Source organism: Salvelinus namaycush, chromosome 9 (genome assembly GCF_016432855.1).
Source record: "Salvelinus namaycush isolate Seneca chromosome 9, SaNama_1.0, whole genome shotgun sequence".
Classification (NCBI taxonomy): domain Eukaryota; kingdom Metazoa; phylum Chordata; class Actinopteri; order Salmoniformes; family Salmonidae; genus Salvelinus; species Salvelinus namaycush.
Genome location: NC_052315.1, coordinates 7019826 through 7034399, shown reverse-complemented (window position 1 = coordinate 7034399; position 14574 = coordinate 7019826). Strand labels below are relative to the sequence as shown.

The 14574-nt window shown below is 46.8% G+C and overlaps 1 protein-coding gene across 1 annotated transcript in view; it reads right to left on the bottom strand.

Annotated features, from left to right (window-relative positions):
* gipc3 (GIPC PDZ domain containing family, member 3) overlaps positions 1–14574 on the bottom strand; it is a 31660-nt gene that overhangs the window by 7625 nt on the left and 9461 nt on the right. The gene's annotated exons all lie outside the window — the stretch shown is intronic.

Here is a 14574-nt window from a genome sequence, read left to right as displayed (position 1 = left end):
AGTTTTAGTCGGAAGTAAACTCAGTTCTTCACAATTCCTGAAATTTAATCCTAGTAAAAATTCCCTGTCTTAGGTCAGTTAGGATCAACACGTTATTTTAAGAATGTGAAATGTCGGAATAATAGTAGAGAGAATGATTTATTTCAGCTTTTATTTCTTTCACCACATTCCCAGTGGGTCAGAAGTTTACATACACTCAATTAGTATTTGGTAGCATTGCCTTTAATTTGTTTAACTTGGGTCAAACATTTCTGATAGCCTTCCACAAGCTTCCCACAATAAGTTGGGTGAATTTTGACCCATTCCTCCTGACAGAGCTGGTGTAACTCATTCAGGTTTGTAGGCCTCCTTGCTCGCACAAATGTTCTATACGATTGAGGTCAGGGCTTTGTGATGGCCACTCCAATACCTTGACTTGGTTGTCCTTAAGCCAATTTGCCACAACTTTGGAAGTATGCTTGGGGTCATTGTCCATTTGGAAGACCCATTTGCGACCAAGCTTTAACTTCCTGACTGATGTCTTGAGATGTTGCTTCAATATATCCACATAATTTCCATCTCTCATGATACCATCTATTTTGTGAAGTGCACCAGTCCCTCCTGCAGCAAAGCACCCCCACAACATGATGCTGCCACCCCATGCTTCACTGTTGGGATGGTGTTCTTCGGCTTGCAAGCGTCACCCTTTTTTGTCCAAACATAACAGTGGTCATTATGGCCAAACAGTTCTATTTTTGTTTCATCAGACCAGAGGACATTATTCCAAAAAGAACAATCTTTGTCCCCATGCTTTCTTTGGGGCAGTTTTGGAGCAGTGGCTTCCTCCTTGCTGAGCGGCCTTTCAGGTTATGTCGATATAGTACTCGTTTTACTGTGGATATAGATACTTTTGTACCTGTTTCCTCCAGCATCTTCACAAGGTCCTTTGCTGTTGTTCTGGTATTGATTCGCACTTTTTGCACCAAAGTACGTTCATCTCTAGGAGACAGAATGCGTCTCTTTCCTGAGCGGTATGACGGCTGCATGGTCCCATGGTGTTTATACTTGCATACTATTGTTTGTACAGATGAATGTGGTACCTCCAGGCATTTGGAAATTGCTCCCAAGGATGAACCAGACTTGTGGAGGTCTACAATTTGTTTTCTGAGGTCTTGGCTGATGTCTTTTGATTTTCCCATGATGTCAAGCAAAGAGGCACTGAGTTTGAAGGTAGGCCTTGAAATACATCCACAGATACACCTCCAATTGACTCAGATGATGTCAATTAGCCTATCAAAGCTTCTAAAGCTGTGACATCATTTTCTGGAATTTTCCAAGCTGTTTAAAGGCACAGTCAACTTACTGTATGTAAACTTCTGACCCACTGGAATTGTGATGCAGTGAATTATAAGTGAAATAATCTGTCTGTAAACAATTGTTGGAAAAATTACTTGTGTCATGCACAAAGTGGATGTCCTAACTGACTTGCCAAAACTATAGTTTGTTAACAAGAAATTTGTGGACTGGTTGAAAAACGAGTTTTAATGACTCCAACCTAAGTAAATGTAAACTTCCGACTTCAACTGTACACGCAACAATTCTCATGAGCACAAAAATATCCCACAAATCTCTCCCAGCTGAGATCCAGTTGACATGACAAAGCCAACGCCCTGATCAGCGTAACCTGTGAGGATGTCCATGTGTTGAGGGTGGTGAACGATTGCTCTGATTCTATGAGAAATGCTGTGGGTAATATGAAATGAATCAGACTTTCCTGTTTTGCTCCTTCCTGTCTGTTATGACTCTGGTCATCAAAACAAGACGCACACTTCCTGTCTGTTATGATTCCGGTCAGCAAAACAAGGCAGACAATTGTTTTTGTCCAGATCTGTATACAACATGGTGGAGTGAGAGAGACTATGGCAAAGGTGGACACGGACTGACTTTTTGATAAGTCATGTCAGCTGACCACAAATTGTTAGCTTTAAAGTCTATTCCACACTTAGTTATCCAGGTAGCATACTGTTCACAAGTTAGCTAACGGGCTATATCAGTCTAAGAGAGTTTATCCATATCTTTGACAAGAATTTTCATATATTTTCCAGTCACGGTTTACCTCTGGCCTACCGACCTCACCGCACATCACTGTTTTCCATATCAATCAACAAATGACCAGATTACGTTCATGTGTCCTCTGAGGTGTTCTGAGTGCACTCAGCAGTGTAATAAAGCATGAAACATAATCCATCATCGTCAACCATCCATTTAGCCGATGTTATAATGGTAAGCAAAGGCTCTTCAATTATTAACAGCTCTCATTTACTGCCACAGACAGTGGAAAAATTGTAACTGGCAGCCTCATATGATGTGCATGGATCCATGTTTGCTTAGTTTTGATGGGTTCTAAACTTGAAATATCCTTATTCATGTTACTGGGGTAGAGAGGGGAATGCAGAGAGTTTACAATCTGTCAGAACATATTGTTAGATACTAGGTTATAACGACACAGGGTGAGACCCAGATGCAGACACAGGAGGCAGATGGTTTGAGTCTCTGATATTTATTCAAATACAAGGGACAGGCAATAGGCAGGTCGAGGACAGGCAGAAGTTCATTAACTAGGTCAGAGTCCGAAAGGTACAGTGCGGCAGGCAGGCTCGAAGTCAGGGCAGGCTGAATGGTCAAGCAGGCGGGCTTAATGTCAGGGCAGGCTGAATTGTCATGTTTTGTCTTTGATCATCATGTCTTGTCCCTGTGCTTCCCTCTGCTGGTCTTATTAGGTTCTTTCCCTCTTTCTATCCCTCTCTCTCCCCCTCCCTCTCTCCCTCTCTCGCTCTCTCTCTCTATCGTTCCGTTCCTGCTCCCAGCTGTTTCTCATTCTCCTAACGACCTCATTTACTCTTTCACACCTGTCCCCTATTTTGCCCTCTGATTAGAGTCCCTATTTCTTCCTCTGTTTTCCGCTTCTGTCCTTGTCGGATTCTTGTTTGATGTTTGCTGTTCTGTGTCCTTGTTCCGCCCTGTCGTGTTTTTGCCTTCTTCAGATGCTGCGTGTGAGCAGGTGTCTATGTCAGCTACGGCCTGTGCCTTCCTGAAGCGACCTGCAGTCTGTGGTCGCGTCTCCAGTCGTTCCTCTCTACTGACGAGAGGATTTCAGTTTCCTGTTTTGGATTTACCTTTGATAATATCCAGGAGAATCATTGTTTGTTTAATACTGGAATAAAGACTCTGTTTCTATTACGTCGCTTTTGGGTCCTCATTCACCAGCATAACAGAAGAATCCGACCAAGATGGACCCAGCGACTATGGATTCTCTCAACACTGCCGTCGAGTTCCAGGGAGCAATGCTCGGCAGACACGAGCAGGAATTGTTTGCTGCTCGTCATGCCGTTGAGACCCTGGCCGCTCAGGTCTCCGATCTCTCTGGACAGTTTCAGAGTCTTCGTCTCGTGCCACCAGCTACTTCCTGGTCTTCCGAGTCTCCGGAACCTAGGGTTAATAACCCACCATGTTACTCTGGGCAGCCCACTGAGTGTCGCTCCTTTCTCACCCAGTGTGATATTGTGTTCTCTCTCCAGCCCAACACGTACTCAAGAGAGAGAGCTCGGATCGCTTACGTCATATCACTCCTTACTGGTCGGGCTCGGGAGTGGGGCACAGCTATCTGGGAGGCAAGGGCTGAGTGTTCTAACGATTATCAGAACTTTAAAGAGGAGATGATACGGGTTTTTGATCGTTCAGTTTTTGGGAAGGAGGCTTCCAGGGCCCTGGCTTCCCTATGTCAAGGTGATCGATCCATAACGGATTACTCTATAGAGTTTCGCACTCTTGCTGCCTCCAGTGACTGGAACGAGCCGGCGTTGCTCGCTCGTTTTCTGGAGGGACTTCACGCTGAGGTTAAGGATGAGATTCTCTCCCGGGAGGTTCCTTCCAGCGTGGACTCTTTGATTGCACTCGCCATCCGCATAGAACGACGGATAGATCTTCGTCACCGAGCTCGTGGAAGAGAGCTCGCGTTAACGGTGCTTCCCCTCTCCGCATCTCAACCATCTCCTCCCACCGGCTCAGAGACTGAGCCCATGCAGCTGGGAGGTATTCGCATCTCGACTAAGGAGAGGGAACGGAGAATCACCAACCGCCTTTGCCTCTATTGCGGTTCTGCTGGACATTTTGTCATGTCATGTCCAGTAAAAGCCAGAGCTCATCAGTAAGCGGAGGGCTACTGGTGAGCGCTACTACTCAAGTCTCTCCATCAAGATCCTGTACTACCTTGTCGGTCCATCTACGCTGGACCGGTTCGGCTGCTTCCTGCAGTGCTTTGATAGACTCTGGGGCTGAGGGTTGTTTTATGGACGAAGCATGGGCTCGGAAACATGACATTCCTCTCAGACAGTTAGGGAAGCCCACGCCCATGTTCGCCTTAGATGGTAGTCTTCTCCCCAGTATCAGATGTGAGACACTACCTTTAACCCTCACAGTATCTGGTAACCACAGTGAGACCATTTCCTTTTTGATTTTTCGTTCACCTTTTACACCTGTTGTTTTGGGTCATCCCTGGCTAGTATGTCATAATCCTTCTATTAATTGGTCTAGTAATTCTATCCTATCCTGGAACGTTTCTTGTCATGTGAAGTGTTTAATGTCTGCTATCCCTCCTGTTTCTTCTGTCCCCTCTACTCAGGAGGAACCTGGTGATTTGACAGGAGTGCCGGAGGAATATCATGATCTACGCACGGTCTTCAGTCGGTCCAGAGCCAACTCTCTTCCTCCTCACCGGTCGTATGATTGTTGTATTGATCTCCTTCCGGGGACCACTCCCCCTCGGGGTAGACTATACTCTCTGTCGGCTCCCGAACGTAAGGCTCTCGAGGATTATCTGTCTGTTTCTCTCGACGCCGGTACCGTGGTGCCTTCTTCCTCTCCCGCCGGAGCGGGGTTTTTCTTTGTTAAGAAGAAGGACGGTACTCTGCGCCCCTGCGTGGATTATCGAGGGCTGAATGACATAACGGTTAAGAATCGTTATCCGCTTCCCCTTATGTCGTCAGCCTTCGAGATTCTGCAGGGAGCCAGGTGCTTTACTAAGTTGGACCTTCGTAACGCTTACCATCTCGTACGCATCAGAGAGGGGGACGAGTGGAAAACGGCGTTTAACACTCCGTTAGGGCATTTTGAATACCGGGTTCTGCCGTTCGGTCTCGCTAATGCTCCAGCTGTCTTTCAGGCATTAGTTAATGATGTACTGAGAGACATGCTGAACATCTTTGTTTTCGTTTACCTTGACGATATCCTGATTTTTTCACCGTCACTCGAGATTCATGTTCAGCACGTTCGACGTGTACTCCAGCGCCTTTTAGAGAATTGTCTCTACGTGAAGGCTGAGAAGTGCGCCTTTCATGTCTCCTCTGTCACATTTCTCGGTTCTGTTATTTCCGCTGAAGGCATTCAGATGGATCCCGCTAAGGTCCAGGCTGTCAGCGATTGGCCCGTTCCTAAGTCACGTGTCGAGTTGCAGCGCTTTCTCGGTTTCGCTAATTTCTATCGGCGTTTCATTCGTAATTTCGGTCAAGTGGCTGCCCCTCTCACAGCTCTGACTTCTGTCAAGACTTGCTTTAAGTGGTCCGGTTCCGCCCAGGGAGCTTTTGATCTCCTCAAGAAGCGTTTTACATCCGCCCCTATCCTTGTTACTCCTGACGTCACTAAACAATTCATTGTAGAGGTTGACGCTTCAGAGGTGGGCGTGGGAGCCATTCTGTCCCAGCGCTTCCATTCTGACGATAAGGTCCATCCTTGCGCTTACTTTTCTCATCGCCTGTCGCCATCGGAACGCAACTATGATGTGGGTAACCGCGAACTGCTCGCCATCCGCTTAGCCATAGGCGAATGGCGACAGTGGTTGGAGGGGGCGACCGTCCCTTTTGTCGTTTGGACTGACCATAAGAACCTTGAGTACATCCGTTCTGCCAAACGACTTAATGCACGTCAAGCTCGTTGGGCGTTGTTTTTCGCTCGTTTCGAGTTCGTGATTTCCTATCGCCCGGGAAATAAGAACACCAAGCCTGATGCCTTATCTCGTCTCTTTAGTTCTTCTGTGGCTTCTACCGACCCCGAGGGGATTCTCCCTGAAGGGCGTGTTGTCGGGTTGACTGTCTGGGGAATTGAGAGACAGGTAAAGCAAGCACTCACTCACACTGCGTCGCCGCGCGCTTGTCCTAGTAACCTTCTGTTCGTTCCTGTCTCTACTCGTCTGGCTGTTCTTCAGTGGGCTCATTCTGCCAAGTTAGCTGGCCACCCCGGCGTTCGGGGTACGCTTGCTTCTATTCGCCAGCGGTTTTGGTGGCCTACTCAGGAGCGGGACACGCGCCGTTTCGTGGCTGCTTGTTCGGACTGCGCGCAGACTAAGTCAGGTAACTCTCCTCCTGCCGGTCGTCTCAGACCGCTTCCCATTCCTTCTCGACCATGGTCTCACATCGCCTTAGACTTTATTACCGGTCTGCCTTCGTCTGCGGGGAAGACAGTGATTCTTACGGTTATCGATAGGTTCTCTAAGGCGGCACATTTCATTCCCCTCGCTAAGCTTCCTTCCGCTAAGGAGACGGCACAAATCATCATTGAGAATGTGTTCAGAATTCATGGCCTCCCGTTAGACGCCGTTTCAGACAGAGGCCCGCAATTCACGTCACAGTTTTGGAGGGAGTTCTGTCGTTTGATTGGTGCTTCCGTCAGTCTCTCTTCCGGGTTTCATCCCCAGTCTAACGGTCAAGCAGAAAGGGCCAATCAGTCGATTGGTCGCATATTACGCAGCCTTTCGTTTCGAAACCCTGCGTCTTGGGCAGAACAGCTCCCCTGGGCTGAGTACGCTCACAACTCGCTTCCTTCGTCTGCTACCGGGCTATCTCCGTTTCAGAGTAGTCTTGGGTACCAGCCTCCTCTGTTCTCGTCCCAGCTCGCCGAGTCCAGCGTTCCCTCCGCTCAGGCTTTTGTCCAACGTTGTGAGCGCACCTGGAGGAGGGTCAGGTCTGCACTTTGCCGTTACAGGGCGCAGACTGTGAGAGCCGCCAATAAACGTAGGATTAAGAGTCCTAGGTATTGTCGCGGTCAGAGAGTGTGGCTTTCCACTCGTAACCTTCCCCTTACGACAGCTTCTCGCAAGTTGACTCCGCGGTTCATTGGTCCGTTCCGTGTCTCTCAGGTCGTCAATCCTGTCGCTGTGCGACTGCTTCTTCCGCGACATCTTCGTCGCGTCCACCCTGTCTTCCATGTCTCCTGTGTCAAGCCTTTTCTTCGCGCCCCCGTTCGTCTTCCCTCCCCCCCCCCCGTCCTTGTCGAGGGCGCACCTATTTACAAGGTACGGAGGATCATGGACATGCGTTCTCGGGGACGTGGTCACCAGTACTTAGTGGATTGGGAGGGTTACGGTCCTGAGGAGAGGAGTTGGGTTCCATCTCGGGACGTGCTGGACCGTTCGTTGATTGATGATTTCCTTCGTTGCCGCCAGGGTTCCTCCTCGAGTGCGCCAGGAGGCGCTCGGTGAGTGGGGGGGTACTGTCATGTTTTGTCTTTGATCATCATGTCTTGTCCCTGTGCTTCCCTCTGCTGGTCTTATTAGGTTCTTTCCCTCTTTCTATCCCTCTCTCTCCCCCTCCCTCTCTCCCTCTCTCGCTCTCTCTCTCTATCGTTCCGTTCCTGCTCCCAGCTGTTTCTCATTCTCCTAACGACCTCATTTACTCTTTCACACCTGTCCCCTATTTTGCCCTCTGATTAGAGTCCCTATTTCTTCCTCTGTTTTCCGCTTCTGTCCTTGTCGGATTCTTGTTTGATGTTTGCTGTTCTGTGTCCTTGTTCCGCCCTGTCGTGTTTTTGCCTTCTTCAGATGCTGCGTGTGAGCAGGTGTCTATGTCAGCTACGGCCTGTGCCTTCCTGAAGCGACCTGCAGTCTGTGGTCGCGTCTCCAGTCGTTCCTCTCTACTGACGAGAGGATTTCAGTTTCCTGTTTTGGATTTACCTTTGATAATATCCAGGAGAATCATTGTTTGTTTAATACTGGAATAAAGACTCTGTTTCTATTACGTCGCTTTTGGGTCCTCATTCACCAGCATAACATGAATGGTCAAGCAGGCGGGCTTAATGTCAGGGCAGGCTGAATGGTCAAGCAGGCGGGCTTAATGTCAGGGCAGGCTGAATGGTCAAGCAGGCGGGCTTAATGTCAGGGCAGGCTGAATGGTCAAGCAGGCGGGCTTAATGTCAGGGCAGGCTGAATGGTCAAGCAGGCGGGCTTAATGTCAGGGCAGGCTGAATGGTCAAGCAGGCGGGCTTAATGTCAGGGCAGGCTGAATGGTCAAGCAGGCGGGCTTAATGTCAGGGCAGGCTGAATGGTCAAGCAGGCGGGCTTAATGTCAGGGCAGGCTGAATGGTCAAGCAGGCGGGCTTAATGTCAGGGCAGGCAGAATGGTCAAGCAGGCGGGCTTAATGTCAGGGCAGGCTGAATGGTCAAGCAGGCGGGCTTAATGTCAGGGCAGGCTGAATGGTCAAGCAGGCGGGCTTAATGTCAGGGCAGGCTGAATGGTCAAGCAGGCGGGCTTAATGTCAGGGCAGGCTGAATGGTCAAGCAGGCGGGCTTAATGTCAGGGCAGGCTGAATGGTCAAGCAGGCGGGCTTAATGTCAGGGCAGGCAGAATGGTCAAGCAGGCGGGCTTAATGTCAGGGCAGGCTGAATGGTCAAGCAGGCGGGCTTAATGTCAGGGCAGGCTGAATGGTCAAGCAGGCGGGCTTAATGTCAGGGCAGGCAGAATGGTCAAGCAGGCGGGCTTAATGTCAGGGCAGGCTGAATGGTCAAGCAGGCGGGCTTAATGTCAGGGCAGGCTGAATGGTCAAGCAGGCGGGCTTAATGTCAGGGCAGGCTGAATGGTCAAGCAGGCGGGCTTAATGTCAGGGCAGGCTGAATGGTCAAGCAGGCGGGCTTAATGTCAGGGCAGGCTGAATGGTCAAGCAGGCGGGCTTAATGTCAGGGCAGGCTGAATGGTCAAGCAGGCGGGCTTAATGTCAGGGCAGGCTGAATGGTCAAGCAGGCGGGCTTAATGTCAGGGCAGGCTGAATGGTCAAGCAGGCGGGCTTAATGTCAGGGCAGGCTGAATGGTCAAGCAGGCGGGCTTAATGTCAGGGCAGGCTGAATGGTCAAGCAGGCGGGCTTAATGTCAGGGCAGGCTGAATGGTCAGAACAGCGAGGGCTAGAAAACAGAGACTAGGAAAAACAGGAGCACAGGAAAAACACGCTGGTAAGCTTGACGAGACAAGACGAACTGGCAACAGACAAACAGAGAACACAGGTATAAATGCACAGGGGATAATGGGGGGAGATGGGCGACACCTGGATGGGGGTGGAGACAAGCACAAAGACAGGTGAAACAGATCAGGGTGTGACATTAGGTATCCTATTCAGAGAAGAAGGACCACAGTCTGGTTTCAGTTGTTGGGTTGTAATTTGAAATACTTGCTACATCAGAAGTTAATGGTTATCTGTAGGAGGAATGTACAGTTGAAGTCGGAAGTTTACATACACCTTAGCCAAATACATTTAAACTCAGTTTTTCACAATTCCTGAATTTTAATCCTAGTAAAAATTCCCTGTCTTAGGTCAATTAGGATCAACACGTTATTTTAAGAATGTGAAATGGCAGAATAATAGTAGAGAGAATGATTTATTTCAGCTTTTATTTCTTTCATCACATTCCCAGTGGGTCAGAAGTTTACATACACTCAATTAGTATTTGGTAGCATGGTCTTTAAATTGTTTAACTTGGGTCAAACGTTCAGGGTAGCCTTCCACAAGCATCCCACAATAAGTTGGGTGAATTTTGGCCCATTCCGTCTGACAGAGCTGGCGTAACTGAGTCAGGTTTGTAGGCCTCCTTGCTCGTACACACTTTTCAGTTCTGCCCACAAATTTTCTATATGATTGAGATCAGGGCTTTGTGATGGCCACTTCATGATGCTGCCACCTACCTTGACTTTTCATCCCTCATGATGCCATCTATTTTGAGAAGGGCACCAGTCCCTCCTGCAGCAAAGCACGACCACAACATGATGCTGCCACCTACATTTACTTGGTTGTCCTTAAGCCATTTTGCCACAACTTTGGAAGTATGCTTGGGGTCATTGTCCATTAGGAAGACCCATTTGCGACCAAGCTTTAACTTCCTGACTGATGTCTTGAGATGTTGCTTCAATATATCCACATAATTTCCATCTCTCATGATGCCATCTATTTTGTGAAGTGCACCAGTCCCTCCTGCAGCAAAGCACCCCCACAACATGATGCTGCCACCCCCGTGCTTCACAGTTGGGATGGTGTTCTTCAGCTTGCAAGCATCCCCCTTTTTCATCCAAATATAACAATGGTCATTATATTACATTGTTATATTACAGAAACTGTTTGGCCACATTTCTCCAAAAAGTACGATCTTTGTCCCAATGTGCAGTTGCAAACCGTAGTCTGGCTTTTTAATGGCGGTTTTGGAGCAGTGGCTTCTTCCTTGCTGAGCGGTCTTTCAGGTTATGTCGATATAGGACTCGTTTTACTGTGGATATAGATACTTTTGTACCTATTTCCTCCAGCATCTTCACAAGGTCATTTGCTGTTGTTCTGGGATTGATTTGCACATTTTGCACCAAAGTACGTTCATCTCTAGGAGACAGAACGCATCTCCTTCCTGAGCGGTATGACGGCTGCGTGGTCCCATGGTGTTTATACTTGGGTACTATTGTTTTTACAGATGAACGTGGTACCTTCAGGCATTTGGAAATTGCTCCCAAGGATGAACCAGACTTGTGGAGGTCTACAGTTTTTTCTGAGGTCTTGGCTGATTTCTTTTGATTTTTCCATGATGTCAAGCAAAGAGGCACTGAGTTGGAAGGTAGGCTTTGAAATACATCTACAGGTACACCTCCAATTGACTCAGATGATGTCAATTAGCCTATCAGAAGCTTCTAAAGCCATATAATTTTCTGGAATTTTCAAGCTGTTTAAAGGCACAGTCAACTTAGTGTATGTAAACTTCTGACCCACTGGAATTGTGATACAGTGAATTATAAGTGAAATAATCTGTCTGTAAACAATTGTTGGAAAAATTACTTGTGTCATGCACAAAGTGGATGTCCTAACTGACTTGCCAAAACTATAGTTTGTTAACAAGAAATTTGTGGACTGGTTGAAAAACGAGTTTTAATGACTCCAACCTAAGTAAATGTAACTTCAAGGTCTCAGAGCAAGTGACGTCACCGATTGAAAGGCTATTAGCGCGCACCACCGCTAACTAGCTAGCCATTTCACATCCGTTACATTAGCAACAGAGATGTATTGGCTGTCCAGATGTGTAAGGAGGAGACTCAGCATAGGAGGAAGGTTTAAATACCAGTGCTTGCGTAAATGTGTTTTGTCTTATACAGCTGTGTGACCCAGTGGGTGAATAAACTTGGTTTGAGCTTTACTAGTTGTCCGTGAGTTTCTAATTCCGTTTATTTAGAACCTAACCGTTTATCAACCATGATGGGGTCATTTGATCAAGTGCATTTTGTCAAGTGTACCTGTAAGATAAATAGTTGTTTTTTTGGCTTGTAGCTTATTCTTTAGATGTTTGGGGATGCTGATGAACCATGATGTGCAGGCATAATCAAAGTGACACTGGACTAGCACACCTGACAGAGTCTTTAGGGTGTCACTATCAAGATATTTTTAGGTTCGAACTAGAACTGTTTTGCTTTATCTTTGTTAAACCCTTTAGGGCCATAGTTTGAGGATTCCTATTTGACTCAGCCATGCCTCCTTACCCGTCCAACATTTCTTAATCTCCCAACCCTTTTAATTCGACTATCCCCGATGCTCCTCCCTCTTTTTCTCCTGACCCGCTACAAAGTTTCTCCCTGCAGGCAGTCACTGAGTCCGAGGTGCTAAAGGAGCTCCTTAAACTTGACCACCAAAAAACATATGGGTCAGATGGTGTAGAACCTTTCTTCTTTAAGGTTGCTGCCCTTTACCTTTTTAACCGGAGATTGGCTTGGCGATGATAGGGGCTTTTTAATCCTCTCTGAGGTGGTTCCCATTGCTTGGAAGGCAGCCACAGTGCATCTTTTATTTAAAGGGAGAGATCAAGCTGATCCTAACTGTTATAGGCCAATTTCTATTTTGCCCTGTTTATCAAACGTGTTGGAAAAACTTGTCAATTATCAACTGACTGGCTTTCTTGATGACTATAGTATTCTCTCTGGAATGCAATCTGGTTTCCGCTCAGGTTACGTGTGTGTCACTGCAACCTTAAAGGTCCTAAATTATGTCATCATTGCCCTTGATTCTAATCAATGTTGTGCTGCTATTTTTATTGACTTGGCCAAAGCTTTTGATACGGTAGACCATTCCATTCTTGTGGGTCGGCTAAGGAGTATTGGTGTCTCTGAGGGACCTTTGGTCTGGTTTGCTAACTACCTCTCTCAAAGAGTGCAGTGCATAAAGTCAAAACATCTGCTTAGCCATCTGCTCCTAGGCCCCACAATCTTCTCAATTTACATCAACAACATAGCTCAGGCAGTAGGAAGCTCTATCATCCATTTATATGTAGATGACACAGTCTTATACTCAGGGAGCCCTTCCCCGGATTTTGAGTAAAACGCTCTACAACTAAGCTTTCTTAGTGTCCAACAAGCTTTCTTTACCCTTAACCTTGTTCTGAACACCTCACGAAACATAGGTCATGTGGTTTGGTAAGAAGAATGCCCCTCTCCCCACCGGTGTGATTACTACCTCTGAGGGTTTAGAGCTCGAGGTAGTCACCTCATACAAGTACTTGGGAGTATGGCTAGACGGTACACTGTCCTTCTTTCAGCACATATCAAAGCTGCAGGCTAAGGTTACATCTAGACTTGGTTTCCTTTATCGTAATCGCTCCTCTTTTACCCCAGCTGCCAAACTAACCCTGATTCAGATAACCATCCTACCCATGCTAGATTACGGAGACATAATTTATAGATCGGCAGGTGAGGGTGCTCTCGAGCGGCTAGATGTTCTTTACCATTCGGCCATCAGATTTGCCACCAATGCTCCTTACAGGACACATCACTGCACTCTATACTTCTCTGTAAACTGGTCATCTCTGTATACCTGTCGCAAGACCCACTGGTTGATGCTTATTTATAAAACCCTCTTAGGCCTCACTACACCCTATCTGAGATACCTACTGCAGCCCTTATCCTCCAAATACAACAACAGTGCTGCCAGTCACATTCTATTAAAGGTCCCCAAAGCACACACATCCCTGGGTCGCTCCTCTTTTCAGTTCGCTGCAGCTAGCAACTGTAACGATCTGCAAAAAAACACTCAAACTGTACAATTTTATCTCTTCATTCATTCAAAGACTCAATCATGGACACTTACTGACAGTTGTGGCAGCTTCGAGTGATGTATTGTTGTCTCTACATTCTTGCCCTTTGTGCTGTTGTCTGTGTCCAATAATGTTTCTACCATGTTTTGTGCTGCTACCATGTTGTGCTGCTGCCATGTCGTGTTGCTACCATGTTGTTGTCATGTGTTGCTGCCTTGCTATGTTGTCTCTCTTTATGTAGTATTGTGCTGTCTCTCTTGTTGGTTGTGATGTGTGTTTCGTCCTATATTTATATTGTATTTAGGAGGCCTTTTGCCTTTTGGTAGGCCGTCATTGTAAATAAGAATTTGTTCTTAACTGACTTGCCTAGTTAAATAAAGGTTAAATATAATGTAAAAATGTTAAAAATAAGGCTGTAACATCAAAGGGTCTGAATACTTTCCGAATGCACTGTACACTCTCCAACACTCTAAATGTATCCCAACATTTTCATTTCAGGACTAAATACAGTATTACTATTCATACTTCTCACAGCATTTTAGCAATGGGCATACAAATAAATACAGTTGCCCATTACAACAAGTTCATGTTTACCTCACAGTAATTATGTTTAATAACTATTTTTATCTTTGATATGTGATGTGTTTACTCCAACAGAGTAATTGAGTGTTACTGATTGTTCACAGGAAGTCATAACATGGCTTCAGGGGTTTTTTCCCTCTCTGAACAGATGTTGATAAGGAGTGGTCATTTACTGCAATCAAGTGTTGGCTCCAGACCACCCCAAGGCATTTCCCCTGTGAATTAGTATGAAACCGTTTGCCCATTGACTCCTTTACCAGTAAATCTTGTTAAAAAGTGAAGTATGTGTTTTCAAGCTCCCAGGGGTACATTTTAGTTCAGTGTTCATCACCTCCTGATAGCAGGTCTAGGGTGAATGTCAGAGGGATTGTAAATCTGTTTTCTGACCAGGGGAGGGTGCTGGCAGGGCTCTCCAACCCTGCTTCTAGAAAACTACCCTTCTGTAGGTTTCCGCTCTTACCCCAGTTGTAACTAACCTTATTCAGTTTATCAACCAGCTAATTATTAGAATCAGGTGTGCTAGAGTAGGGTTGGAGAGAAACTCTACAGGATGGTAGCTCTCCAGGAACAGTGTTGGAGTGAAAACCTACAGGAAGGTAGCTCTCCAGCAACAGGGTTGGAGAGAAACCCTACAGGATGGTAGCTC